This window comes from Rutidosis leptorrhynchoides, chromosome 6, assembly GCF_046630445.1.
Source record: "Rutidosis leptorrhynchoides isolate AG116_Rl617_1_P2 chromosome 6, CSIRO_AGI_Rlap_v1, whole genome shotgun sequence".
Classification (NCBI taxonomy): domain Eukaryota; kingdom Viridiplantae; phylum Streptophyta; class Magnoliopsida; order Asterales; family Asteraceae; genus Rutidosis; species Rutidosis leptorrhynchoides.
Window position 1 is genome coordinate 129044259 of NC_092338.1, and position 5100 is coordinate 129049358.

The window sequence follows — 5100 nt, forward strand, 5'->3', positions numbered from 1 at the left end:
CCTTAACAGGATGCATATAGAATATCCCCATCATTCTGGGACTCTCATCGGACATGATAAATCAAAGTACTAAAGCATCCGTAACTCGGATGAGGCTTGTTGGGCCAAATAGATCTATCTTTAGGATTCACGTCAATTGGTGACAATTATAATAAACACCAATTCTTAGGCTACCAAGCTAAAAAGGGGCATATTCGGTTCGATAATTCAACATAGAATGTAATTTTGATCACTTGTGTCTATTTTGTAAAACATTTATAAAACTGCATGTATTCTCATCCCAAAAATAATAGATTTTAAAAGTGGGACTATAATTCACTTTCACAGATTTTTACTTCGTCGGGAAGTAAGACTTGGCCACTGGTCGATTCATGAACCTATAACAAATATGTACATATATATCAAAGTATGTTCAAAATATATTTTCAACATTTTTAATACGTTTTAATGTTTTAAGTTTATTAAGTCAGCAGTCCTCGTTAGTAACCTACAACTACTTGTCCACAGTTAGATGTACAGAAAAATAAATAGATATATATTATCTTGAATCAATCCACGACCCAGTGTATATACGTCTCAGGCTAGATAACAACTCAAAGTATATATATTTTTGGAATCAACCTCAACCCTGTATAGCTAACTCAATCATTACTGCATATAGAGTGTCTATGGTTGTTCCAAATAATATATATACATGGGTCGATATGATATGTCAAAACATTTGCATACGTGTCTATGGTATCCCAAGATTACATAATATATTAGAATACATTTATGATACAATATAAGTTAGCTAGGATATGATTAATATAGATTTGTTACCAATTTTCACGTAGCTAAAACTAGTAAAAATATCCAATTTTGTTTTACCCATAACTTCTTCGTTTTAAATCCGTTTTGAGTGATTCAAGTTTCTATAGTTTCATATTGAACTTAAGTTTATGAATATAAACAGAAAAAGTATAAGTTTATAGTCGGAAATACAGGTTACAAGTCGTTTTTGTAAAGGTAGTCATTTCAGTCGAAAGAACGACGTCTAGATGATCATTTTGGAAAACATACTTCTACTTTGAGTTTAACCATGATTTTTGGATATAGTTTCATGTTCATAAGAAAAATCATTTTCCTAGAAGAACAACTTTTAAATCAAATTTATCATAGTTTTTAATTAACTAACCCAAAACAGCCCGCGGTGTTACTACGACGGCGTATATCCAGTTTTACGGTGTTTTTCGTATTTTCAGGTTTTAAATCATTAAGTTAGCATATCATATAGATATAGAACATGTGTTTAGTTGATTTTAAAAGTCAAGCTAGAAGGATTAACTTTTGTTTGCGAACAAGTTTAGAATTAACTAAACTATGTTCTAGTGATTACATGTTCAAATCTTCGAATAAGATAGTTATACATATATGAATCGAATGATGTTATGAACATCATTACTAGCTCAAGTTTAGTAGGTAAACCTACTGGAAATGATGAAAAAATAACTTGAGCTTCAAAGGATCTTTGATGGCTTGGAAGTTCTTGAAATAGAATCATGACACAAAAACAAGTTCAAGTAAGTTTATTACTCGAATTAAGATAGTTATAGTTATAGAAATTGAATCAAAGCTTGAATATGAATATTACCTTGATTTAGAAAGATAACCTACTGTAAATAACAAAGGTTTCTTGATCTTAGATGATTGCTTGGAATGGATTAGGAAACTTGGAAGTAAACTTGTAAACTTAGAAGTGTTCTTGATGTGTTTTTGAGTAATTGTTTTTATGATGATTATAGGTAATAACCAAAGCTTGTATTTGATGATTTTTGCTGGAAAAATAGTAACTTAGACGTTCATGGAAGAGTGTGTGTGCTTTGAGAGAGAATTGGGAAGAAAATTGGAAGTGAAATGGAGTAGGTGGTAAGTGGGGTTAAAAGGAGTTCTTGTTTTTGTTTCCTTGCTCATAAGTCATGCTAGATGTTAAATGATGGTTCTCACATGGTTAGGTGACTCACATGGGCTGCTAAGAGCTGATCATTGGAGTGTATATTCCAATAGTAAATACATTTAGAAGCTGTCTATTGTACAAGTACAAATACGAGTGCATACGAGTAGAATTGTTGATGAAAATGAATGAGGATGTAATCGTAAGCATTTTTGTTAAGTAGAAGTACTTAGATAAGTGTATTTAAGTCTTTCAAAAGTGTATGAATACATATTAAAACACTACATGTATATACATTTTAACTGAGTCGTTAAGTCATCGTTAGTCGTTACATGTAAATGTTGTTTTGAAACCTTGAAGTTAACGATCTTGTTAAATGTTGTTAACACATTGTTTATTATATCTAATGAGATATTAAATTATTACATTATCATAATATAATGATGTATTAATATATCTTAATATGATATATATACAGTTAAATGTCGTTACAACGATAATCGTTACATATATGTCTCGTTTCAAAATCCTTAAGTTAGTAGTCTTGTTTTTACATAAGTAGTTCATTGTTATTATACTTCATGATATGTTTACTTATCATTTAACATGTTTATATATAGTGTATCAATATCTTAAAATGATTCATATGTAATTAGTAAGACGTTGTTATAACGATAATCGTTATATATACCGTTTTCAAGTTTCTTAATTCAATAGTCTCATTTTTATGTATATAACTCATTGTTAAAATACTTAATGAGGTACATACTTATCATAATATCATGATAATTATATATATATCCATATGTATATCATCATATAGTTTTTACAAGTTTTAACGTTCGTGAATCGCCGGTCAACTTGGGTGGTCAATTGTCTATATAAAACCTATTTCAATTAATCAAGTCTTAACAAGCTTGATTGCTTAACATGTTGGAAACACTTAATCATGTAAATATCAATTTCATTTAATATATATAAACATGGAAAAGTTCGGGTCACTACAAAAACAAGGGTACTTATTATATATACGTTAAGTTTAGTTACTAGGGTGCTCAATTTCGTAGAATATTTTGATAAATGTTTTGGATGAAATAACTGAAATCTCGTGATCCACCTTTATATACAGAGTATGCGCAATATTAAAACTATGAACTCACCAACCTTTGTGTTGGCACTTTTAAGCATGTTTATTCTCTGGTCCCTAGAAGTCTTCTGCTGTTTGCTTATACGTTATACAAGCTATGTGCATGGAGTCATACATGCTTCATTCGAGAAAACTTTGCATTCACAAAATCATCACCATGTATCTTATTTTGACTGCATTGTCAACGGATGTATTATTATAAACTACTATTTACGGTGATTGTCTATATGTAGAAATCATCAGATGTCAAAAACCTTGGAATTAGATATTCATCTATGGTGTGCCTTTTCAAAAGAATGCAATGTTTACAAAACGTATTATGTAGAGGTCAAAACTTCACTATGAAATCAATGAATAACGTACCGCGTTGATAGCAATTTTGACGGGTCGTTACACTATATTTCAAAACTTTAAAAACATTTTTTGTCAATTAAAGATCTTTTCAAATAATTGTTTTCATCACTTAAAGTTTTGTTTAGTTGATTTACCTTTTGCACTTCTTTTTCCAACAATTTTACTTTGTCACAACTTCTAGTATACATAAATTTTACCGCTTTGTACTCATCTAGCAAATCTTCATACATGTACCTCATTGCTTTGAATGCTTGAGCTTTCGCCTTCTTCTTCTTGATAACATGATTCAACTTCTTCTTCACTACGAGCATATTAACTTGGAGAGTATCTTGAGCCCATAAGACAAAAATCTTCATCTTCATCTCCATCGTGATCATCCATCCAATTCCCACCAAGACATTCAAGTCTTGTTACCTTTTTCTTGAACCCCTTCTTCATTGAGCAGCTAGAGGCTTCTTCAACTTGAGGACATAGTGTATCCCAAAATTCCTTTGCACTTTCACATGAAAGCATTCTAACCCTTTCTTTACTAGGAAGAACTCTACGGAGTAGTGATATAGCATTAAATTATTTTAGCACTTTGTTCACTACTTCATCATTTTAGAATGTTGATTTCACCATGTTTGAAGATTCTTGAGAAACAAGGTTTTCTCCCTTGATGATTCTCCACATATCATAATCTTTTTGATTTGACATAGATCTCGAATCTTATCTTCCACACATAGACATCCTCTCTAACAAAGATTGGTGCTTCATTAGCCAATCTTTCAAGGTATGCCATTGTTTGAGTTGATCCCAAGAACGTTTGACTCGGGTTTTTGCACAAAATGGTTTTTGACTCAATCAAAAATGTTTCTATAGCAAATGTTCAAGCAACCGCTCTGATACCAATTGTAAGTAACTAGAGGGTGAATAGTTACTTAATATGATTTGTAAAACTTTTTCTATGATCAACACGATTTAAACAATCCTTGATCAATTCTATCAACTCAAACAATTGTGTGGTGTGTTTATGTTTGTAATAATGCGGAATCTAAAGTTAAGAACATAAACACAAGGATTTATAGTGGTTCGGGTGGATATTAACTAATCCACCTTAATCCACTCCCCTATTCATTAATCGGAATTTTTGCTTCACTAAGCACCTTTCTCCAAATCCGATGGAGATCCGATTTACAAGCCTTGTACTTCTCCTTAGACAATAAACATAATCCTTCTATCCGTTTGAAAGATTACCTCCAACTGAGATCAACTTGTCTTCACCTTGGACAAGTATTAATCTCCAATGAGATTAATCAACTCCCTAATTCCCTTTAAGAAAGATGATATCTAAGCTAGCATATGCTTCTAATTACAAAGTATAAAGACTCACCCTTTACTAGTGATGACAATCCTAAAACAATTCAAAGGATTATTACCACACTATGCAAACTTACAAAGATAAGAATTTGAAAGTAAGTTTACAAACACCCCTTCTATAATCCATGAGATTATAGAACTTCTCTTGCTAATCACAAACATATGTATGAATGTTATGTTCTTGTGATTCTCTGATGATAATAAGTTGTAGCATGCAAGAGGTCCAAGTCTTCAAAGTTCTCCAAGCCTTGCTATTTATATAGAGAGATAAACAAGTCAACCGTCTCTGCGGTTTGGACCAGGGTCG